The sequence below is a fragment of the Callospermophilus lateralis genome, chromosome 1 (assembly GCF_048772815.1).
Source record: "Callospermophilus lateralis isolate mCalLat2 chromosome 1, mCalLat2.hap1, whole genome shotgun sequence".
NCBI classification, from domain to species: Eukaryota; Metazoa; Chordata; class Mammalia; order Rodentia; family Sciuridae; genus Callospermophilus; species Callospermophilus lateralis.
This window is the reverse complement of record NC_135305.1, coordinates 197,059,774-197,086,000: the sequence shown is the minus strand read 5'-3', so window position 1 is coordinate 197,086,000 and position 26,227 is coordinate 197,059,774. Positions and strand designations below refer to the sequence as shown.

The window sequence follows — 26,227 nt, the reverse complement described above, 5'->3', positions numbered from 1 at the left end:
CGCAGGCGCACTCAGAGAGACGCGCGCGCCGCACGCAGTCACGTGAAGGAGTCGCCGCGGCGTCACTCACCTGGTTCCAGCTACGCGGTGGGGTCCTGGCATTCTTAACTTATGGAGGTCTCCACTTTTTCTTTACTGCTTGGATGGGTGGACTGGACACTTTCACGTAAGAATAACTACTGTTCCACTCCCTGGTGAAGTACGCCTGCTGTACTTCCAGCTGCGAGGCTTTTCAATTACCTGCCCAAGACCTTGCAGCCTCCAGGTTATTTTGACCAATGATATTTCATTGAGCCACTGTTGACGGTCTGCTGTGTACATGTTCTTGAGTGTACAGGGAACCTGAGTAAATAAGATTCCTGCTTTTTTGCAGTTTACAGTCAGGTAAGGACACTGACGGTAAGGTAAATTATCATAAAGATAAAAGGGGAGTTGGTTGCGGGAGCTTGCAATTTAGGATATGAGGTCCCTTGGAAGAACCAGACTTAAATGAGAAAAAGACTTTCTTTACAAAGGTGAACTTAAAAAGACTCTTGCAAAGTTCCCACCCTAACTTGAAATATGAAAGAATTCCACTGCCCTTCTTAAGCCCACCCTCCCCCACTGTAGTAGTGTAGCCCAGTGTCTCAGACAAGTGATTGTGCACTTGAAGGGACATTTAGCAATAACGAGACATTTTTAGTTGCAACTACCAACTAACAGGTAGAGATCAGAGATGCTACTAAACATCCTATAATGCACAGGATAGTCCCCACAACAAAGCTTATCTGGCCTAAAACATCAATACCAAGGGTGAGGGTCTCTTGAAAAGCATACTGTTATGAACAGGTTCCAAATTTTGAGAAATATATTCCTGGGGTTATAGTCTGATCCACTTGGAAACGGTAAATTGTTCCAAAGAATGAATGAGGGCTTGTCTTGAGAAGTAAGAAGAAAGCATTATTGGAGAGATATCACTGCCTAAGAATAAGGGGAGAGAAGTGAGGAATGGGATAGACCAATGAGGATTGACTTTCTTGACAACTTTTCCATTAAAGAAAGGAGAAAGTCTTTGTAATTTTCTTTGTTGGCCAATCCTCATTAAAGGGAAAGTAAAGGAACAGGACATCAAAAAATGTGAATGACCCCATACTCAGACTTCTGCTGATCCCATGGGAAGAAGCTACATGCTAGAAACTCTATCCAGAGGTTCCAAGTTGTGACCAGCAGCTGTATGATTAGAGAAACACACAAGTGAGGAGCAAGTTTAGTTGTACAACTAAGGGATTTAATGTAAGTTGGTGTGTCTGGTAAAGTTACAGTCCTCCTACCTCCCATGTACCTTCACCCATTCACCCTTCCCAGAGGATAACAGATAACAAGGTGAAGACCTTGTTATCCTCAACTCTCTTTGTTTTGTATCTTAAGGCTGAAGGGATAAGGATGTGGCTCAGACCTTAGATCATTAGTGTAAGGCATTCTCAAGCCCAAGTAGTTTAATATTTATTTTTTAGTTGTTGGGCACAATACCTTTATTTTATTTATTTATTTTTATGTGGTGCTGAAGATCAAACCCAGGGCCCCTGCACATTCTAGGCGAGCACTCTACCGCTGAGCCATAATCCCAGCCCTTAGCCCAAGTAGTTTTTTTGGTTGTTTTTTTTTTTTTTTTAAACATAGCACTGTTTTGGCTATTGCGCTATAAAAAGGTTTGCGCAAGATATCAAACTTGCCTCTTTGCTGTTTTGAGAGAATTTTTGAAAGTCATCTCTCTTTCCCTAGATGTTGATGAAGAAACATATCTCTGTATGTCAGGTACACAATAGAAATGAACCATGGATAGTTTGAACAGGAGAAAGTTTTTAGTAAAGCACATCAGGGAGTTCAGAGAATCAAGCCTTAGACCTGCACAGCTGAATATACCATAATACAGACTGCTTCAGAGAATACATCTCTGCTGCCCCATAGAGCACAAACATCCCACTTCCAGGGGTTGCTGGGCCCTAAGGGTTTGTACCTGAACCTCTGCAACTGCTGCTTCTGGAGATAGTACTTCCATATTGGCCAGAAGGGTAACTGCATGGCTCTTGGAATCTTCATGTCACTGGATTCCACAGAGCTGCAATGGAATCGTGGAAACAGAATTTCTGAATTCCATTTTGAAGGAAGTAAGGACTTCATCTGATGGGATGGAGAATTGCATATTGGAAAGGTTTTCAAAGAAGGCTTGCTGCCATAGATAGTACATTTATCAAAAAAAAAAAAAAGAAAGAAAGAAAAAGGGCATGTATCCACTCTACACTGGGAGTTGTGGTCAGCCATCTTGTAGTATTGATGGAGAATTAGCCTAATGAGGAAACTGACATACCAGAACTGAGAAAGGACTGTGGGAAGAAACCGAGTGCTTATAATCCTGCTTCTCAATGGTTAATTTGAGAGGAGGGGGATGTTAATGAGATTAAACCCGGAGGCACTTTACAACTGAGCTACATCCCCAGCCCTTTATTTTTCATTTTGAGACAGGGTCTCTGGGCTGGGGTTGTAGCTCAGTAGTAGACCACTTTCCTATCATGTGTGAGGCACTGGGTTCAATTCTCAGCATCACATATAAATAAATAAAAAATAAAGGTTCATCAACAACTAAAAAAATATATTTAAAACAAAAAAAAAGATAGGGTCTCACTAAGTTTCTTAGAGCATTGCTAAGCTGCTGAGGCTGGCCTCAAACTTGTGATCTTTCTGCCTCAGCCTCCCAAGCCACTGGAATTAGAGTTGTGTACACCACTACGCCTGGCTTGCCCCTTTGTGTGTGTGTGTTTGTGTCTCTGTGTGTGTCTGTGTGTATGGTGCTGGGGATTGAACCCATGGCATTTGGCATGCTAATTAAGCAGTCTACCAACTGAGCTACATCCCCAGTCCTGCCCTTTTTATTTTTTGAGACAGGGTCTCCCTAAGTTGCTGAGGCTGGCCATGGGATTATAGGTATGCATCACTATGCCCAACTGAATTATAACTGGTTATAAGAATGATGGAAAGCTGCTCTAGTCCACACAGACCTCAGTCTCTACCTCTGCCCCAAAAGGTGTCACCATTGAAACACAGAATGTTGGCTATAATCAAGACCTTTGACAAGATGGAGCTATTAAAACTTTATTGCTGTTAAGTCTATGGTTCCAAAGTTTACTAACACAAAGGGCTCTTCTTCCTAAAGACACACCTATTATACTAAAATAAACTTGGTAGGAGTTGAACTAGAAACCTGTTCCTCGGCCAATGATGTTAAATCTGGGTAAGCAGTCCAAGCTCCCTCTCCTTTGTGTTGAATTTCTCCTGCTTAACTCCTGGTGTCTTTTGCTGCCATCTCAGGTCAGGACCACTCCAGTCCCCCTGAAGTGCCATAGTAACATTGACCTTCCTAAAGGAGTAGTTGGATCTCAATAACTTCCTTTCCAGAAGGCTCCTTCATCTTTGGGAAGAATTTTTTTTCTCTCAATAAGCTTCAAGCTCTTGAACTCTGTAACAAAGGACTTGATGAAAAGAGCCATGTTGTCAACTCCCTTCCCTTTTTGCTCTACATCTTCCTAATTAAAAGCCCTAATTAAAAGGGCTCCCTCAATATGTCTTCCAGAACAAAGGTGATCTCCACTAGCAGGGATGCTGCTGACACCTGTAAATGGTAGTTTCTCTGCTAATAAAAATTTGAATTACTGCCTTGCTGAATTCTACCTTGTTTATTTTATGGAAAAATGAGATTTTACCACACATGCTATTTTGGGGGGGAGGTGGGTACTGAGGATTTAATCCAAGAATGCTTTACTACTGAGTCACATCCACAGCCCTTTTTTATTTTTTGAGACAGGGTCTCACTAAGTTTCCTAGGGCTTTACTAACTTGCTGAGGCTGGCCTCAAACTTGTAATCCTCCTTCCTCAGCCTCCACCTGTAATCCCCAATCGCTGGGATTACAGGTATGCACCACCACACCCAGCCACATATGCTATCTTCTTTTTTTTAAAATATTTCTTTAGTTGTAGATGGACACAATACCTTTATTTTATTTATTTTTATGTGGTGCTAAGGATCAAACCCAGTGCCTCACACACGCTGGCCAACCACTCCACCACTGAGCCATAACCCCAGACCCCCACACGTGCTGCCTTAAAAACTGTTTTCTTATAATAAGGCAGTTCAGTCCACTGGATAAAAATGTCTAGAATGCAGCTGCCGGAATTTGAGTTCTTTTTTATTTTTATTTTATTTTCTCATTCAGAGTTGGAACTCGTATCATTGTATGCTGTATGTACGATTCTGGGTTATTTACTCAATATCTCCAAGCCTTATGTTTAGCAACAATGTGTCACATACAAGGAATCATAATAAAAGTGATTCTAACCTCATCAACACTTGAAGGAAGAAGAAAATTATGCCTTTGTTGGCCATTGTGGCCTGCAATCCAGCAACTTGGGACTTTACCTTCTGGTTATAGTGGAACTGGATATTTCAGACCAACCCAACCACCAAATACAAACAGAATATTAAATAAAACTAAAAAATAATAAGATAGGCAAGCATGCAAGAGAGGACATGAGTGTAGAAAGGTCAGCACATTATTCAACTCACTTTTTTCCTAGGCATTTGCTAGTCTGAAAGAGTGGCAGAAAGGCTGAACTTGTGGAATATTTCTGAAACTAGAAGAATAAAAGTTAGAATTCACAACCTAGTGAAGGTAGAGTACCCTAGTAAACCATCTCTGCTTTAGACTAGCATCTCAAAGGGCTGTACTCTAGAATTATAAATGAATTTAAAGTAAAGCAACCTTCACACAGATTGCCACTAGTTTAAAATTACTTGGTGGGCCCAAAATCTCAAACCCTGAATTAATGATCCTAGATTGCTAGTGATCCCAGGAGCCTGGCAGAAGCAAATACAAGTCTTCTTTGGAGGGAGATAATAACATCCTAAAGTTTAATTATTTATACAACTAATTTTTGAAATACATTGTTTAGCAATCAAGTGTAATTAGTCATATGCTATGTCAAGAAAACATGAATAAGAACCAATAGAAATAACTGACATTAAACACAGTCCTGAAGGCCACAAATATTGGAATTATCAAAGACAAATAGTTTAAAAACTATATTTGCCATGCTAAAAAGAGACAAAATTTTCAACTGAAAACTATAAATATTGTCATGGCAGCTGGGTGCAGTGGTACACTCCTGTAATCCTAGTGACAGGAAACTGGGGCAAAAGGATTACAAGTTGAAGGCTAACCCAAGAAACTTAGCAAGACCATGTCTCAAGATATAAAGGGCTAGGATGTAAGTCAGTGGTAGAGCACCCCTGAGTCCAATCCCCAGCACCACAAAGAAAAGCAACATAACGTTTTAAACAGAAACCAGATAACATTTGACAATAGAACAATACTATAGACCAAATTTAGGATTAGTGAATGGGTTTCCCAGCAGATAGCAAACTGGAAGATATGTTGAAAACATAATCATAAAACATTGACACTTCTGGGAATTATATTTGCATATATAATAATATAAACACTGAGTATTGATTTGAAAAGCTATTGTAATTATACTGAGAAGATCAAGGATAGTAGGGAAGAAATTGGCAATGCAAAAGAGAAACCAAAAAAAGTGTTTTTAATTGGTATCATCAAGGATGGCCTTCAAGAGCAATTTTAGTGGCATGAAAATCAGATGTTGGATCCAAGTGAGCCTGTCAGACTGAAAAGTGAGGATGATTAGAATAGCAACTCTCTGGTTATAGAAGGTGAATGGTATTCTCATGTTGAGAGGATTTTGGACTGAGGAGGGGAGAACAAAATGCTGTGGCTAGAAGCCAGTGAGGCAGAGGAGTGATGTTCCAATTGAGGGCCTTGCACTGAAGCTGGAACAGAGGAGATGAAGCAAAAGATGTGCAAGGACATGATCTCCTCCTATGGAACTTGCTCATCTATGAGGAGCCACTCCAGTTATCTTAAAGAAATTGGACAGTGTATGAAGATTGGACATCACATGTACATGCATGATATGAAGAACCTGGTTATAGTTTCTCTTCCTATCTGCAAATGAATGGGCCCAGAATGGTGTAAGAGACTCTGATTGAATGGACATAAAAATACTACTTGTTTAAAACAAGTGGGGGAACAACCAACAATAAAAATTAATTTAAAAAAAAATAAAAATAAAATAAATAAAACAAGTGGGGGTTTTTAACATCGACGGTCAAGGGAACCACGTCCGGTCCTACTACGGAAACTCCGTCAGGGCCACGGTGCAGAGGTACCCTCCGACCCACCACGGGAGCCAGGTGTGCCGCCCGCCTCTACTCCACGGATCCCTGCCATGGCTGGACGGCGGCAAAGCCCTGGACAGCCACCACACTGCTTCACCCTGGAACCTCAGCCCCTTCTCCAAGACGTCCATCCACCACGGCTCCCCTGGGCCACTCTCCGTCTACCCGCCGGCCTCGTCCTCTTCCCTGGCGGCGGGTCACTCCAGCCCGCACCTTTTCACCTTTCCGCCTACTCCGCCGAAGGATGTCTCCCCGGACCCGTCCCTCTCCACCCCTGGCTCAGGTGGCTTGGCCCGGCAGGACGAGAAACAGTGCCTCAAGTACCAGGTGCCACTGCCGACAGCATGAAACTGGAGGCGTCGCACTCCTGCGGCAGCATGACCACCCTGGGAGGGGCCTCCTTGTCGGCCCACCACCCGATCACCACCTACCCGCCCTACGTGCCCGAGTACAGCTTTGGACTCTTCCCCCCAAGCAGCCTGCTGGGGAGCTCCCCCACTGGCTTTGGATGTAAGTCGAGGCCCAAGGCGAGATCCAGCACAGAAGACTGGGAGTGTGTGAATTGTGGGGCAACCTCCACCCCACTGTGGCGACGAGATGGCACCGGTCATTACCTTTGCAACGCCTGTGGGCTCTACCACAAAATGAATGGACAGAACCGGCCCCTTATCAAGCCCAAACGAAGGCTGTCGGCAGCAAGGAGAGCAGGGACATCCTGTGCAAACTGTCAGACCACCACGACCACCCTCTGGAGGAGAAATGCCAATGGAGACCCTATCTGCAATGCCTGTGGACTCTACTACAAGCTGCACAATATTAACAGACCCCTGACTATGAAGAAGGAAGGCATCCAGACCAGAAACTGAAAAATGTCTAGCAAATCCAAAAAGTGCAAAAAGGTGCATGACACGCTGGAGGACTTCCCCAAGACCAGCACCTTCAACCCGGCTGCCCTCTCCAGACACATGTCCTCCCTGAGCCACATCTCCTCTTGCAGCCACTCCAGCCACATGCTGACCACGCCCACGCCAATGCACCCACCTTCCGGTCTCTCCTTCGGACCTCACCATCCTTCCAGTATGGTCACCACCATGGGTTAGAGCCCTGCTTGATGTGCACAGGTCTCCAAGCGAGAGAGAGTCCCCCTCGACCCCCTTCTACTTGCGTTTTTGCAGGAGTAGTATCATGAAGCCTAAAAGCGATGGATATATATATATATGTTTTTGAAGGCAGAAAGCAAAATGATGTTTGCCACTTTTGCAAAGGAGCTCACTGTGGTGCCTGTGTTCCAACCACTGAATCTGGATCCCATTTGTGAATAAGCCATTCAGACTCATATTCCCTATTTAACAGGGTCTCTAGTGCTGTGAAAAATTGCTGAACATTGCATATAACTTATATTGTAAGAAATACTGTACATTTGAGGAAGACTTTATTGCACCTGGGTAGCTGTAAGAAAGGCATGAAGGACGCCAAGATTTTTAAGGAGTATGGGGAAAATAAAGTATGGAAATTCATAAGAAACTAGGTCCGATATCCAAGTGGACAAACTGCCAGTTTTATTTCCTTTCACTGGCCACAGTTGTTTGATGCATTAACAGAAAAAGAAAAAAGAAAAGAAAATTAAAAAAAAAAAAAAAAATATATATATATATATATATATATATATATATATATATATATATATATTTAAAAAAAGAAGAAAAAAGTTGTAGGCAAATCATTTGTTCAAAGCTGTGGGCCTCTGCAAAGGAAATACCAGTTCTGGGCAATTGCTGTTAAAGTCACAAATTGCCATCGAGGGTTTCAGAGTGTCATTTCTAGGCCTACATGCTTTGTGAACAAGTCTCTGTAATTGTTGTTTGTATGTATAATTCAAAGCACCAAAATAAGGAAAGATGTAGATTTATTTCATCATATTATACAGACTGAATTGTTGTATAAATTTATTTACTGCTAGTGTTAAGAACTACTTTTTTTTTTTCCTTTTTCGGTTTTAAATATTTTTCTTCTCTCTCAATTTTTGGTTGAATAAACTAGATTACATTCAGTTGACCTAAGGTGGATGTGCTCTGGAGGGTTTCTTTTTTCCTTTTTGTTTTTTGGGTGATATTTATTAAGTAGCTTCTAAGGCTACAGCAGTATCTGTCTCCTCACTCATTCCTCCTGCGGCCTAAGCTACGAGGGTGGCAGTGTATGAGCTACCCGCTTGCATGTCAGCCTCCCGAACCAGACAGGCCACATCCTGAGAGCCAGCCTGGCTGACTGTCATGTCCCATGTTAGTGATCACTGTCTTTAAACAGTCTGTTAATAATGCTATAAAAATCATAATAAAATTAAAATATTTTAAAAAACGAAAATGGCATCTTATCAAAGTGGTGGCCAAGCTCTTAGAGAAACTGGTAGCTCTTGCTAATTTAAGAATAAGGAGTCTTAAAAAAAAAAAAAAAACCAAACCCAGACATGTTCAATTGTTCACTGGGAGACAATGCTGACCCCAGATGGGCAACACCTATTCCTTTGGGAAGCTGGGAGTATTTGGGATTTTGCTGTTCTACCCTGCAGCTAGAACAACTTCTGGGGTCCCCTAGTGAGCTGCAGTTTCTCTGCCCGCTCTCCTGGTGTACCTAACTGATAATCTCAAGGAGAAGTGGGAAGGTTTCCGGCTGAGATTCGCAGGTGAAAGTGGCAGCCACTGCATGTAAGCTAGCTCGGCTGCTCTTAGTTCATTTCTGATTTGCTTTTCTACTGTTGAACTGAATAACACCACAGTGGAGGGTTTATTGGGATGTTTGGGAAAAATGAAATAACCATTTTGTAACTGACGTTGTATAGTTTCCTTTTACTCTGTCAACAGAATGTGTAACTATGGCACACATTTAAATATCTCTGTTAATCGCCTCTCTGCTTTCTTAGCAAATATTTTAAACCTAAAGCTAAATGTTGAAATAAAGGAGTAGAGAATCACTGAGATGCAAATGGAAAAAAATAAAATAAAACAAGTGGGGCAATGGTAACCGAACATTATAGCTAAAATGCACAACTATTTGGAAAGTATGAAAAGATATCTTGTAATTATAGTATGCCCTTATGTTTATGATACTTGAACTCTGTGAATGTTGATATTGTAAATAGCACCAAACTTCGTTTTATTAATTATAAAGGGATTATGTCTGAAATGGCACTGTCTTGTCAGTCACTTCTGTTTACATTTTTAGTTCTGTCCAGAGTGTATTTGTGAAGAGTCCCTTAAAATTATGTCTTATAAAGTCAGTACCCAACCACAATTACATTTAATCACACAACTATTAGTCTATATCTTTAATAAACATACCAATTAAGAAAAAAAAAGAGAGAGAGGGTTTTTGTCTTGGTAAATGTGAACTTTTTTTTTCCCCCAAGGGCATTCGACTACTGAGCCACATCCCCATCTCCATTTTGTATTTTATTTAGAGACAAGGTCTCACTGAATTACTCAGTGCCTGGCTTTTGCAGGCTTTGAACTCGAGATCCTTCTGCCTCAGCCTCCTGAGCTACTGGGATTATAGCCATATGCCACCACACCCAGCTATTGTGAACTTTTGTTTATGGTTTCAAATGAAAACATTTGAATGTCGATGGGAAAGACCTATTACTGTTATTATGATATAGGTCAGATACATGATTTTCTTTTTTTTTTTTTTTTTTTAAAGAAAGGAAGGAAGGAAAGATAGACTTTTTTTTTTAAGAGAGAGAGAGGTAGAGAGAGGTAGAGAGAGAGAATTTTAATATCCATTTTTTAGTTATCGGCGGGCACAACATCTTTGTTTGTATGTGGTGCTGAGGATCGAACCCGGGCCGCACGCATGTCAGGCGAGCGCACTACCACTTGAGCCACATCCCCAGCCCCCCATGATTTTCTTTTAGAGAGAGAGAGAGAGAGAGAGAGAGAGAGAGAGAGACAGAGAGACAGAGAGAATTTTAATATTTTTTATTTTTTAGTTTTCGGTAGACACAACATCTTTGTGTGTATGTGGTGCTGAGGATAGAACCCAGGCCGCACGCATGCCAGGCGAGTACGCTACCACTTGAGCCACATCCCCAGCCCCAGATACATGATTTATATCCATATATTCATAAGGTAAATTCTGTTGGGTCGGTCAGCATCTATCAACTCCAAAAGCAATAAAACATAGTTGCTAAACATCTTAAAGAAAGAATTGTTACTTGTCATTCTCTGCAGCACACAACACACAAACATTTCTTGAATGAATGAACACTGCTCAAGTAGTTGTATTTGCTCTGCCAATGTAAGCTCCATAATCAGTCAACCCGGAATTTAAACTTAATTATAAAGCTTCTAAATCTTTCTAATTTTTTTTTTTTTTTTTTTATATCAGGGATTGAACCTAGGGGCACTTAGCCACTGAGCCATATCTCCAGCCCTTTGTATTTTTTGAGACAGGGTCTCACCAAGTTGTTTAAGGCCTTGCTAAATTTTTGAGACTGGCTTTGAACTTGCAATCCTCCTGCCTTAGCCTTCCAAGTCACGGGGATTACAGGTATACATTACTGCACCTGGCAAAAGTTTTTAAATCTCTTTAGAGAAATATATTATTGCTTATGTTAAAACATAAGCCTCAAAAATATGAAGCAAACCAGGAAAGTATATTTAACATGAAACAGATTTAAGCAATCATTTATGTTGTTGAAGGAGGTATATCATCAGATTATTTGAAGAATTGAATTAGAATTATTGCAATATAATTCTTTCAAAATTAGAATTATTATAAGCCAAGTTGCAATAACAAACAAAGGTTATAATCAAAGATGTCACAGAGTTAGAGCAGAGAAGATGCAGTTCAACAAGTTACAGGAGCTTTGAAGTGAACCATTTCAACCTAGCTCCAGATAGAATTGTGAAAATGGTTTGACCAAGTGTGTGGTCCCTAGATCTTCCTCATTTCTTCAATTCGTTTTCTAAGGATTGTCAGTTACCCTGGTCTATCTTCTTCAAAATTAACAAGAAAATAAAAATGTTGGTATTATGAAATTATCCCCAAAGATACCCTTAATTCCAGTATCATGGTAGCCTCAGGGCAACCTTCCCAGGCTACAGACAAAGAATGCACCCTTGCTGAATTTAAATAAGCTCTGTTATTTTCCCTGAAAGAAAAAGACTTGACTGGTTTCTGGCCTTTATGTTTTGCTTTTTCACCCCAGATTTGTGTTTATTGAAAGCCTAGCTTCCTGCTCTAGTAATGTAGTTAGAAATTGACATGGATCTGGTAGAGGAGGTGGTACAGGGAAGGATGACTCTTGTTGTTCACTATAGACAAGAAGATAATCTCATACAAACTAAATTGGGTATATCTTTGGGCAACTTATTTAGAATCCTCTGTCCCTAAATAATGAAACCTGTCCTTTGTAAAACTATGAGTCACCATGACTGTCATTCTGACCAACATTTTATGTTGCAATGCCAGGGAGGAATGAATATTACATTTTCAATCTCGTACATTATAGCTAGTGTATCCAGGTTTAATTACTGAAAGGGATTATAGAAGGCACTAAGTTACTAAAGTGCAGTGGAATACAAGGCCACCTGTAAACATTGTGGGTATGGTTCTGATGTCTGAAACTGCCATAGCTATCTTGTGTCCATAAGGAAAGTGATAAGGGAAATTTTTGTTGAATTTGGAGTTATGTGCATTGACTTGTTCGATGCATAACCCTGATCCTGCAATACAGCAAGAAACCCCAGAAGAAGGAACCAGACATTCCAATACTTCTACCATATGCTATTGGTCTCACAGTGCAACCTTGGTATAACGTGTAAAGATGCTGCACCAGGCATGGACAGCAGGAGGCAGGCATGGGGGCTGTCTTAGAGACTGGCTACCACACAAGTTCTGCAGTCAAGGATTTGAATCCTGAACTCTGTGGGTCACTTGATATCACTTGCTTCAGTTTATACATATACAAAATGAAATAATACTAAGTAAAACAAATTAAAAAAAATAATAATATCTATTGGATTAAAATATCTAATATACTTTTAAAGTTTATAATATATTTAATATATTGATAGGTGAATTACAGAACATCCAACATTAGCTTTAAAAAAATGGGAGAGGAGAGGAAAGAATGGTGACAGATCAGGGCTGGGGATGTGGCTCAAGCAGTAGCGCGCTCGCCTAGCATGCGTGCGGCCCGGGTTTGATCCTCAGCACCACATACAAACAAAGATGTTGTGTCTGCCAAGAACTGAAAAATAAATATTAAAAAACTCTCTCTCTCTCTCTCTCTTTAAAAAAAAGAATGGTGACAGATCAAACAACATATTGTAAAAAATGTTGGTGATGTTTGAGAGCAGGTGATGCATATGTGGAGAGTGTTCCAGCTCTTTATTTCTTACGTTTGAAAACTTCCATAATAAAAAGTTATGTAATTCCTTATATAAAATGTTCTTAGCAGTACCTGGAACAGTAAGCACTAAAAGAATGTTGGTTATTACTTTTTCAGTGCTGAGGATCAAACCCGGACTTCTTGCATGATGAGCTCTACCACTAAGCTATAGCCCCAGCCCATATAATTCTTTTTTTAATTATTTTTTTAGTTGTAGTTGGACTCAATACCTTGATTTCACTTATTTATTTTTATGTGGTGCTGAGGATCGAACCCAGGGTCTCACACTTTCGAGGCAAGCACTCTACCGCTGAGCCACAACCCCAGCCCCCAGCCCATATAATTCTTGACTAGATAAGTTAACAATGTTTAATTTAAAATTATCAATCCATATGGGTGCAGTGGTACTTGCCTGTAATCCCAGCAACTTGGGAGACTAAGGCAGGAAGATCAAAATTTCAAGGCCAGCCTGGCCAATTTAGTGGGACCCTGTCTTAAAATAAAATAATAAAAAGGACTGGGGATGCAACTCAGTGGAAGAGTGACCCTGGGTTCAATCTCCATTACCACATAAACTGATAAATAAATAAATATCAATTTAACTATAATCATCTTTCTACCAATAACCAGGTAATCTTTGTAACTGCAAAAATGCAGATAAAATTCTCTATCTTGTATGTCATACATCATATGATCCACAAGAGGGAGTATGGGAGCCAATGTTCAGAAACACAAGTGACTTAAATTTTCTATTACCAAGAATGGGAGGAGTTCACTGAGCTGTTGCCACAGAGTTAACAATCCCCTGAGATCAGCATTCTCCTCTCCTTCCCCCAAGAGAAAGGTCAACAATATTTCTAAACAGAATCTTCCAGTGTGAGGGGGCAGGGTGAGCTGACTTGGTAATGTTGATGTAGGGAAGATTTACAATACTTTCATGGGCCTGATGGAGTGACCTGTGTTTAGCTTCCTTGCAGTGCCTGCAAAAAGGAATGGACTCTAAAAAGCAATTGGAGCAAGACTCCACAACAGTATTCAGAGGACACCTAAAGTCATTCCTGACCAAAATATCTCTTTATTTTTATTCTGATGCCTGTGATTTCTCTCATTAAGGAGATTTGCCCCCTTAGCAGTTGGCCTTGCTTAAAATGCACTTAATCCCTAGATGAAAAGAAAAAGAAGTCTTGGGATTGGGGTTGTGGCTCAGTGGTAGCACACTTGTCTGGCACGTGTGAGGCACACTGGGTTCGATCCTCAGGACCACATGAAAAATAAATAAAATAAAGGAATTGTTTCCATCTACAACTAAAAAATATTTTTTTTGGAAAAAAAAAAAAAAAGAATTCTTTACTCTCTACGCTCCCAAGGTTTTCAGGTGACTCAGCAGAAGTATCAAGAAAAAAGTAGGAACTGGGGTTGTGGCTCAAGTGGTAGAGTGTTCGCTTAGCACCTGTGAGGCACTGGGTTCGATCCTCAGCACCACATAAAAATAAAATAAAGATATTGTATCCACCTAAAACTAAAAAATAAATATTAAAAAAAAAAATAAATGAGTGATCATACTGAGAGACACTGCCTCATCTTTATAATCAAGGATTCCATTGCATTAATTTTTAGCTTTGTGGCCCATTTTTGATGGAAGCTTTATGAAATATGCACTAGCTTGTCCATAATGAAACAAACACATTTCCTATGTTATTCATTTATTCTGATCACTGAAAGTTTTTTCTCTTACATAAATATTGCTGTCAATTAGAGAATTATGGGCATTACTGTTCTCTGCATTTGTGTTCTCTGAAGGATGTGCTTTTTCTCTTAATAGAAATGGTTACCAGTCTGTTTATAGATTTGGATCTAACTTTGATTATAATAGTCCTTGCAAACATTAAGCATATCACAATCCAAACACATTGTACAAATGAACATGTAAGATACACATTTAAGTCCTTATGCACTGTTAACTCCGTGTATATTTCATAGACAGTTTTTAAAGCAAACTATGTGAAGGTACCAAGATGTATAAAAACAGTGGCATTTCTTAGTTTGATCTACTCTCTCTTATCCCTTCCTTTTTTCTTATTTTTTGCTTGTTTTGTTTTTATTTGTTTTGTTATTATTGTTGTTGTTGTTTTACAAGAATGGAAGTAAGCTTATGCCAAACTTTGGGATATTCTGTGCTTCTTTTATTTGTATCATCATTAAATTCACAGAACAAAATCATAGTGATGCCCTGGAGCATCCAGGTAAAGTGAACATTTTTCCAAGCAATCAAGCATGTTTATATATTCTTTTGGTATACCTGATACTTGTGATGGAAACAGAGTTGATAAGAGAGACCAGTGTCAGCAAGCTCCTACTCCTGCACCTGTAGAGTGAAGCCAAAACTATTATTAAAATCTCCTTGAGGGGCTGGGGTTGTGGCTCAGTGGTAGAGCACTTGTCTAGTATGTGTGAGGCCCTGGGTTTGATCCTCAGCCCCACACATAAATAAATAAAAAATAAAGATCCATCAACAACTAAAATATATTTTTTAAGAAAATCTCCTTGAGGGTTGGAGTTGTGGCTCAAGCGGTAGCGCGCTTGCCTGGCATGCATGCGGCCCGGGTTATGTCCTCAGCACCACATACAAAGATGTTGTGTCGGCCGAAAACTAAAAAATAAATATTAAAAAATAATTATCTCATTCTCTTCTCTCTCTCTCTCTCTCTCTCTCTCTCTCTCTCTCTCTCTTTCTCTCTCTCTCTCTCTCTCTCTCTCTCTCTCTTTAAAAAAAAAAATCTCCTCGAATCCAGGTGTGGTGGTACATGCCTGAATCCCAGTTGCTCAAGAGGCAGAGGAAGAAGGATCATAAGTTTGAGGCTGACCTGGGCTACTTAGCAAGACCTTGTCTCAAAATTTAAAAATTTTTAAAAGGTTGGGAATGTGGTCAGTAGTAGAACACTTGCCTACCATATGCAAAGCCCTGGGTTCGATCCCCAGTACCACTAAAGAAACAAACAGATAAACCCCCTTGAAGGAAGCTTATGCAGGATTCTCCTAGAGCTAAGGAATGGAATGGACTGGCTTAGTAGGAAGTGATGTCAGGGGAAGAGAGGAGCCCCTAAGGCTAAAGGACTCATAGTATTTTGTGGGTTCCATGGGATGACCTATGCTTAGCTCCTAGGAGGGGTGTCAGGCAAGTCTAACTCTAAGCAAGCAAAGCAATCAACTACCTAAAAACTTTGAATAGGGCAACTGGCTAAATACCCCAGAACTATCATTGCCGTTCTCTGATGTGATCTTTGTCCTGACTCTGGTATCTCTGAAGTAGAGGAGAGTTACATATGTTGCCTTCCTTGTAGTGTGGTACTATAGGGAAGCTGAGGAGTTCCAGGACATGAATCCTGTCCTTTAGTTAAAGAAGTTGAGGAGAGGAAAGTAACCATACGTGACAAAGATATCTTTTTCTTCAAGATTTTTATTAACGTAAATGTAACATGCATTATGTTCATTGAAAAAATTTCAGAAAATACAGAAAAGTATAATCTATATGTAATTTTAATGGAATTAGTCTATAAATACTATTTGATAACCTACTTTTCCCACCAACAATACATTTTGGACATCTTTCCATGATAAGTATCAATATATGGCCACAGAGTATATTCTTGTACAAATATGTCAAACTAAACTTAATGCCTTTTGGCAAACGGTCTCAAAAAATAAAAAAGCGTCAAGTGCAGTGGTGCATGTCTGCAATCCCAGTGGCTCAGGAGGCTGAGGCAGGAGGATTTCAAATTCAAAGCTAGCCTCAGCAACTTAGCGAGGCCCTGAGTAATTTAGTGAGACCCTGTCTCAAAATAAAAAACAAAAAGAGCTGGGGATATGGCTCAGAGGCTAAGTGACCCTGCATTCAATCCCCAGTACCGGAAAAAGCAAAGAAATGTAGACTGCTTACCACATGATTTTTTTAATATGGAAATAGTGGTACCACGAACACAGAACTTTGCACATTTATTCAGTGTGTGTGTGTGTGTGTGTGTGTGTGTGTGTGTGTATATATATATATATATATATATAAATGTACCTGTGTATACATATATGTGTGTGTATGTATGTGTATGTTTATGTGTGTGTATATGTGTGTGTATGTGTATGTGTATATATATATATATATATATATATATATATATATATATATATATATAATTTTTTTTTGTACCAGGGATTTTACTCAAGGGCACTTAACCACGAGCCTCAGTCTCAGCCCTTTTTTAATTTTTTTTTTTTTTCTGGGGAAAACACTTTATTGCGGTGTTTTGAAGTTCTTAGCATTTTTGCAGCATGCAGGACTCAAAAGTGTGACTAATGGAAGCAGCAGAACACAGGTTTTTGAAGTCTGACCAACTTCACTTCAATATCAATATTAGATACCAACACTTCAGTATCTATCAACAGTCCCACAGAACTTCAAAACTTAAACACAGAAGGACTGCGGGCCTCCCTCACTTAGTCACTGAATTCTACAAACTTCTCTGAACAGAACAATTATACAAGAGTCCAGGCAGCCTAGGGGGGTGCTGTACTGCTTCTTGGGTTTTTATTTAAGCCAGAGTTTATTTTATTAAAGAAATGCTGAGTTAGACTTAGAGATGCTGTTTCCTCTTTCACAGACAGGGCAAGAGAGCCTGAGAAAGGTCACATGGCCCGTCCTAAGCAGACCAGCCCTGCCCTCTAGGTCTCCATCCCTGCTGCCCTCTTCAAGGCTTCCACTCTGCAGGACTGGGAGTTCCCCACATTGCAGGGCACATGGTCCCCAGGCTGCGGGGGGCTGCTCCCTAAGGCTGTGTGGCATGTCCACACAGAAGCTAAGCATAGAGCAGGTCCCAGGTGCACAACTGTGCACAGGACACTGGAGATGGCCCGGAGAGCCCTGCCCATCTGCTCCATGGCATGCTGCAGGAGGGCAGCAAGGCACACTGTGGCACAAGGTCTTGTAAATGCACGGTCAGTTCAGCACAGTGATGTTCGAAGCTCAACAACAGGAGAGTGGCTGCCTCCAGGCCTCTACACCTGCCACCAGTGGCTCTAGGCCAGGCTGACTCGTGAGCAGCCAGTGACAGGGCGTAAACTCAGGCTGCAGCTTGCAAAAGAGATGAAGGTTCCAGGGGTAGGCTTTGCTTCCACTCGAGGATGGCTGTAAGAAGGGCCAGACCCTGGGCACTGTGGGACTGCAGACAAGTGAAAGGGACAAGTGCATTTGATTTTAAATTTGTAATTCACCACTCAAAAAGGAAAATGGAAAAATGTCTTTTTAAATAAAATATATTAAAAGTACAGAACTTCTCAGGAAGTTGAAATAGCATTGTTAGAAGGACAACAGTCTGATCTTGCTGGAGTCACGTGCACACATGCCACCACTGCAAACTGCAAGGGGCCTTAAATATAAAATGGGTTTCAGATAAACATCCTGAGAGAACAAATATCCAAACCAGAGAGACAGCACAACCCCAGGAGGAACAGCATTGGGTCCCTAGGTGAGCCTGCATCCTGGCACTGGCCATCTGACTTGCACATAACCACATCATCCCAGGACAGACATGGCTCTGTACTGTGATCACAATGTGACTGGAGTGCGATTTGGTAACTGCTGATGTTCACCTTGAACTTGCATCAGACAGCAATCTCCTAAAGCAGCAGCTACAGCAAGCATGCTGACCCCTGCAGCAGCCGTCCTCTGGGGGAGCAGCCCCACGGAGTCCCCACCAGCCATCATGGCTCTGAGCAGGAGGATGGCATTCCAGCTTCAGGATGGCAAGGACAGTGGCTGAGACTGGCAGCTAAGCACACAGCACCACCCGTGTGTACCCTGCAGGATGTGGGCTGGCTCCGGACCTTGCTTCACCTTCAGCTATGTTTTGCACCTGTGAGCACTAGCCGTGCATACTCCACAAAGTCATCGATGAGGACAGGCTACGCTCCTTCTTCATCGTAGTTAGACATCTGCAATCATGTTTCCAAAATCTAGCAAATCTTTTGTGATGTTCCAGCAGGAATGTGTTCCAAAGATCTAAAAATTTAAGCCTTCCCGATAACATTAATTTCCAATATGCAACAGCCATTTCTAATCTAGGGGACTCGCAGGGTAATGCTAAGATGATCATCTCTTCCTGCTCATAAGCCTACATCCTCACCACTTAGGAAGAACCCTAAGTGAGGTCTACATTTGACTCGTCTTACTGAGTGAGGACAAGCTCTCCCATTGGGAAATAGAGCTGAAAGAGCTGAACCTAGGCCCTTTTGCCCAGGGTTCTTAGCGAAGGTGAAGGTAAACTGGTAGAAGTCCTTGAACTTCACGGAGTCCTGCAGCTGTCACACCCCAGCTCTGTCATTGCGGTCCATGAATTCCTTCCTGCTGAATTTGCACTGAGTGGCAGCCCTGAACTTCTATACTATGACCAGAATGCTGATGCTGGTGGGGTCCAGCCTCAGATTGTCACAGAATTGCTGAATCCCATCAATCCCAATTCTGTCTCCATCTTGCGGGTCATGCTTGCTGGCGCCGCAGCCCCCTCTCCCCTTTTTTTGAATTTTGAAACAGGGTCTCACTAAGTTGCTTAGGGGCTTGCTAAGTTGCTGAGGCTGGCCTTGAACTTGTGACCTTCCTGCCTCAGCCTCCCAAGTCACTGTGATTACAGGCATGTACCATCACACCCAGCTTATTCAATTATATTCTTAGGACATAATTTTTTTTCTTTTCTTTCTTTCTTTCTTTTTTTTTTTTTTTTTTCTGTACAGGAGATTGAACCCAGAGGTACTTTACCACTGAGCCACATTCCAGCCCATTTTTATTTTTTAGTTTTCACTTTGAGACAGGGTCTTCCTAAGTTGCTTAGGGCCTTGCTAAGTTGCTGAGGCTGGCCTCAAACTTAGAATCTTCGTGACTCAGCTCCACAAGTCATTGGGATTTCAATATACATTTTTTAATTCAGTAAATACATTTATTACTCAAAATTTTAAGGAACTTCCAAGTGTTCCCTACCTATGAAGGTAGAAATTTCAAAATGTTTCTAAAATGGGCTGGAGTTGTAGCTCAGTGGTAGAGCGCTTGTCTCCTATGTGTGCAGCACTAGGTTCGATTCCCAGCACCACATATAAATTAGCAAATAAAATAAAAGTCCACCAACAACTAAAAAATATATTTTAAAAAGTTTCTAAAACAATAACAGTCCATCAAACTGCAACATAGGTTTAAATAGACACAATCATCAGACAAAAAGCTTTATTAAAGAAAAAAACAATATAATAATAACTTCTACCATCTAATTATTTATAACTATACTGCCACTATGTGTCATTCCATGTTAGCTGTAATAAAATTATAATACTTGTAACTCAGTATCAATTTGACATTGAATCACTCCAAAGTGATCTTTGTCCTAACTGTAAAAAGAGCTTTGTTGTGATGTGGACCAAGGGAAGGACTCCAAAGCCAAAAATTATCATAATTTGTTCTTCCATTTTGAACATATGTGTATGTAGAAAATAAGTCAGTATTTAGGCCAAATAAATCTGAAAATTATAGCCATTAAACTTGCTTTAATGTCCCATAAATTCTTTTAAAAACTGCCTCAGATTTGACATAATTACATTAATTAAACATGCTCTAGAATAGAGGTTTTTACTCTTCCTTAAATAAGCATGGTCATTTAAAGAATATAGACTGATGTATATAATCACTGTAAGGGAGAGCAGTGAAAAACTAGGAAAACTACATAGCTTTTACTTAGACTTTTTGAGATATGTCAATCCAATTTAATGAATAAATCAGTTACTTAATGAGCTCACCTTAAACAGAAGTGTATACGATCTTTAAACTTCTTCAGTATCTCAAAAAAAGATATAATTTATTATTGAAATGAAATTCATTTTAACATAAAGTTCACTATTTTAAGTGTGCCAACAGTGGTGTTTGGTATATTCACAATGTTGGGCAATCATCATTACTCTCTAATTCCAGAATGTTTAAATCTCCTCAAAATGAAATTCCACATCTTTGAACCATCTCTCCCAATTCCCTTTTCTGCTATTCTTTCCCTGTCAAACACTAAACTACTATTTCTCTCTATGGATTTGGGTGGACATTTCATATAAATGCAATCATGCAATATGTGATCTTAAAAATAACAACTTACTATATAATTCATGCACTTAAAGTATACGATTCAACAATTTTTAATAAATGAGCAATCATCATTGCAAACAATTTTCATCACCCCCTAAAAAGCCCTGTAGTTTTTAGATACCACTCTCTGATCCTTCCACTCCTCCCACCCCTGAACAATGAGTAATCAGCTTTCTGGCCAGGCAGTGGCACACACTTGTAATCTCAGGAGGATGGTAAATTCAAGGCCAGTCTCAGCAACTTTTTTTTTTTTTAGTTGTAGTTAAAACAATATCTTTATTTTATTTTTTTTATATTTATTTTTTAGTTATAGGTGGACACAACGTCTTTATTTTATATTTATGTGGTACTGAGGATCCAACCCAGTGCCTCATGCACGCGAGGCGAGTGCTCTACCTTTGAGCCACAATCCCAGCCCCTCTTTATTTTATTTTTATGTGGTGCTGAGGATTGAACCCAGGGTCCCTCACGTGCTAGGTAGGTGAGCACTCTACCACTGAGTCACAACCCCAGCCTCACAGCCTCAGCAACTTAATAAGGTCCTAAGGAACTTAGTGAGACCTTGTGTCAAAATAAAAGATTAAAGAAAGGGGCTGGGAATGTGGCTCAATGGTTAAGCACCCTTGGGTTCAATCCCCAGGAGTAAAAATAAAAAAAATAATAATTAGCTTTCTATAGACAGAAATGTCTCTTCTGGACATTTCATATAAACAGAATCATACAATATGTGGTCTTTTGTGACTAGTCATATTTTCAGCACTTGTTAATAGCTGACATTTTGATTTTAATCATCCTAGTACATGTGAAGTAGTGTCTTGTGGTTTGAATTTGCATTTTCCTAATGACTGATTGTGTTGAACATTTTTTCATGTACTATTGACCATTTGTATATCTACACTTAAGGAGCTCATTTTCTCCAATTTTCTTCCTTTCTTTTCCTTCCTGATTCCTTTGACAACTTTTTTTTTTTGAAAGAGTGAGAGAGAGGAGAGAGAGGGAGAGAGAATTTTAATATTTATTTTTTAGTATTTGGCGGACACAACATCTTTGTCTGTATGTGGTGCTGAGGATCGAACCCGGGCCGCATGCATGCCAGGCGAGCGCGCTACCGCTTGAGCCACATCCCCAGCCCGACAACTTTTTTTTAATATTTATTTTTTAGTTGTAGTTGGACACAGTACCTTTATTTTATTTATTTTTATGTGGTGCTGAGGATCGAACCCAGGGCCTCACATGTGCTAGGTGAGTGCTCTACCACTGAGCCACAATCCCAGCCCCCTTTGATAACTTAATAAATTGCTTTACTTCATTTGTAAGGTGCTATTCCAGCCTGAAGACTTCTGGTTTCTATTTTTGAGATCTGGGAGTTTCTCTTTCTAAATTATACTCTGGAAAAATTCCTGGTCATTTTGGGACTCTCCTACTCAAAATGAAAACAAAAACATTTTAAACTGAAAACATTATCTGCCTAATGGGGTTTAAGTAAAATGTAACTGGTAAAACCAGAGGCTCCTTTTATTAAAAGAAGTGATGCATGATTACAGCAATTCTAAGGAAAAGAATTCAAATTTACATCCATCAATCATGGTATAGGTGTGCCTCTGACATGTTTTCACATGTCTTAGGCATATTTTACATATGCACATCATTTCATGCTCACTCCACCCACCCCAGAGACTGTAGAATCAAGGTCTGTTTCAGGTATAACTGTGATTTGGATAAGGGACAGAAGTGGGAGTACATATGAATTTGCAAATGCCAAGACCCACTATCTCATTTACCTGCCTCCTTTATTTTTAAGATTAACCAGTAATAATATGACTATTTAATGAATCTGTCAAAAAGAACCTGGAACATTGCTTAGTCTGTTCTCTTGCTTCAGGGACAGATCTGTACCTGATTCAACTCAGAAATTAATCCTTAGGCAATAACATTCCAACTACCCTTGGTAATTCTTTGTATAGGGACCCATCCCTAAAAGACAAATTCTCCTTGTGCCCTTGTGCCAACCCAGAACTTACTTAGGTTAGAAAACAAGAAAGGGGCTGAGGATGTGGCTCAAGCAGTAGCATGCTCGCCTGGCATGCGTGTGACCCAGGTTCAATCCTCAGCACCACATACAAACAAAGATATTGTGTCCGCCGAAAACTAAAAAAAATAAATTAATTTAAAAAAAAAAAGAAAACAAGACAGGACATAAGTAAACAAAAATATTAATGACTGATAAAGAAAAATGAGAATGAGCAAAAGAAAAAAATGTGTTTTTTTGGTTTTGGGGTTTTTATTGTTGCTGTTGTTATGTTGTTTTGTTTTGTTGTACCAGGGATTGAATCTAGTGTGCTTAACCCCTGAGCCACATCCCTAGCTCTTTTTATTTTTTATTTTGAGACAGGGTCTCACTAAGTTGCTTAGGGCCTCGTTAAGTTGCTGAGGTTGGCTTTGAACTTGTGATCATCCTGCCTCAGCCTCCCAAACCACTGGGATTAAAGGCATGTACCACTGCACCCAGCTGAGAATGATTTTTGAAATGAGAACAGCATTTTTAAATTTTAAAATTATTTATTTACTTATTGGTACTGAGGATTGAATTCAGGAGCATTCTATCACTGAGTTACATCCCCAGCCCTTTTTAAATTTGTTACTTTGAGACAGGGTCTTTCTGAGTTGCCCAGGTTGATCTCAAACTTGTGATCTTCCTGCCTCAGCCTCCTGAGTTGCTGATGTGTGCCACCATGACTGCAAGAATAAGGTTTTCTCAAAAGTTATATAATTGAATTTTCTGTTAATTATGGTAAATTAACCACATTTATTTCTCTTCTACACCCTGAAATCTCACCAAATAATTATAGTTGAATTTTAAATAGCTTTATTGAGGTACACTTGACATGTAATAAACTGTCAAAGTGTACCATTTTGTAAGTACATGGGTGTATATACACAATACACTACTATATATCTATCTTTTGGAAATGACAAAAGTCTCCTTGTACCCTTTTGTAACATTGCCTTCCATCTCTTTCCTACCCTCTCCAAGATAACCACTGCCCTGCTCTCTGGTCAATATATATTAATTTATACCTTAGAATTTTGTGAAAATTAAATCATAAGTCTATAATCTTTTATGCCCTGCTTCTTTGACTCAGCATAATTATTTTAGATGTACACAGAGTAGAGCATATCAACAATCCACTCTTTTTCATTGTGGAATAATATTTCATAGTATGGATTTACTACACTCTGTTTATCCATTATTTGTTGGTAGATATTTGTGTTATTTACATGTTTTGCAATTACATAAAGTTTCTGTGCACATTTTTATAGAAATCTTTGTTATATACTTTCTTTGAATATATACTTTCATCTCCCCTGATGGACTGGGATGGCAGGGCCAAATGGAAGGTATGTGTTTGACTTCTAAGAAATTGCCTAGTTAGTTTGGAGAAAGTTAATAATACCAAGATGAAATAATTCTTATCAGACCCAGACAAAATTCAAGCTGAGAAATAATGAAGTGTGAGGGCTAATGCCTGCCTGTTTCAGATAAGTACTTTTTCAAGGATATTCTAACAACCCACAAGAAATTCCTTCTCATTGTACAAGCACCCCATGCTTTTTACATGCTTCACACATATGCACAGATTTAACAAAGTCTATCTTTAACATTCTTAAAGACTACAACAATTTAGACAAAATGCTTTTTAAAAAAAATTTTTTGTAGTTGTAGATGGACAGTATACCTTTATTTTATTTGTTTATTTTTATATGGTGCTGAGGATCAAACCCAGTGCCTTATATATGCAAGGCAAGCCCTCTGCCACTGAGCTACAGCCCCAGCCCTAGACAAAATGCTTTTGACAGAACAATTGCCCAGTAATAGCACTTCTACCAATGAACAGACACCAACTCCCGAGGGGTCTCCAAAACCAAGAACCCTGTATCCATGTAACTTATGTAAAATTTTCTTTTTGCCTTTAGAAACATTTGCTTCATCCTCCTTGAATATGTCCATAATTCACAGTGGCATGGGTATTCCCAGTGCAATGTTCTGTCATTCCCAAACAAATATTTATTCTTTGGAAAATCTCTGATTGTTAATTAGATTGACAGTTTCTAAAGTGGATATTATACTTCACATTACCAGAAGTGCAGGAAAATCTTGCTTTCTTCACTTTGTTGCTAATAGTTAGCATTGTTAGTCTTTTATCCATTTTGATAGGTGTGCCTCCTAATTCATTTTTATTTTAATTTTCTTAAGGACTAATGATATTGAGCATCTTTTCATTAACATATCTTCTTCGGTAAACTGTTCACAGATTTTGCCCATATTTTAATTGTAGTGTTTAATTGTTCTCAATAAATTCTAGATATAACCTTTAATTATAATTGTACTTTGCAAATATTTCATTTGAATCTGTGGGTTGGGTTTCCATTCTCTTAACAGTGTTTTTTGTTTGTTTGTTTCTTGTGTGTGGTACTAGGCATCTAAACTAGGGCTTTATTCATTTTTTTTTTAAAGAGAGAGTGAGAGACAGAGAGAGAGAGTGAGAGAGAATTTTTTAATCTTTATTTTTTTTTAGTTTTTGGCGGGCACAACATCTTTGTTTGTATGTGGTGCTGAGGATCGAACCCGGGCCGCACACATGCCAGGCGAGCGCGCTACCGCTTGAGCCACATCCCCAGCCCCAAGGGCTTTATTCATGCTAGATCATTTTACCCAGGCTCATACCACTGAGCCCTAGCCCCCAATCTTTTTAATTTTTAATTTTGAGACAGAGAGCCATGTATGGTGGTGCATGCCTATAAATCCCAGTGACTGCACAGGCTAAGACAGGAGGAGTGCAAATTGGAGGCCAGTCTCAGCAAGTAAGCAAGGCCCTCTGCAATTTAGTGAGACTCTGTTTCAAGATTAAAAAAAGAAGAAGAAGAAAAAGGAGGAGGAGGAGGAGGAGGAGGAAAGAAAGAAGGAAGGAAGGAAGGAAGGAAGGAAGAAAAAGAAAAGTCTGGAGATATAGCTTGGTGATAAGTTCCCCTGGCTTCAATCTCCAGTACTCACCCCACCCCACAATTTTCTTTTGAGACAGGGTCTTGCTAAATTTCCCAGGCTGCTCTCCAATTTGTAAGCCTACTGCCTCAGCCTCTTGAGTAGCTGGGATTACCCACCCATTTGTTTTGGAATTATTTCTGCATGATTGTTTACTTATGTTAACCTTAACAACATGGCCCTTAGAAACCTAAAATTAGTAATAAAAATATACCCTAAATACTACCTCTAAGACTATCTTAGCTATTCTAGACATTCGTCAACATCACTTGTCTGAACTGGCCTAATTCTAAGCTTTTAAAATGGGCATTTAGTAAATATTTCAGAACTTGTCAGATATTCTTTTT

At 39.7% G+C, this 26,227-nt stretch overlaps 1 long non-coding RNA gene and 2 pseudogenes across 1 annotated transcript; 2 read left to right on the top strand and 1 right to left on the bottom strand.

Moving 5' to 3' along the window:
- Nucleotides 1–56: 56 nt before the first annotated feature.
- LOC143408956 (uncharacterized) lies at nucleotides 57–3,694 on the top strand. Its single transcript, XR_013092532.1, has 2 exons — nucleotides 57–166; nucleotides 3,346–3,694. It is a non-coding gene; the product is annotated as an uncharacterized LOC143408956 (long non-coding RNA).
- A 1,957-nt stretch (nucleotides 3,695–5,651) lies between these two features.
- Nucleotides 5,652–7,307, top strand: LOC143399614 (trans-acting T-cell-specific transcription factor GATA-3 pseudogene; annotated as a pseudogene).
- Nucleotides 7,308–18,561: 11,254 nt separating this feature from the next.
- LOC143399606 (DCN1-like protein 2 pseudogene) overlaps nucleotides 18,562–26,227 on the bottom strand; it is a 40,810-nt pseudogene continuing 33,144 nt past the window's right edge.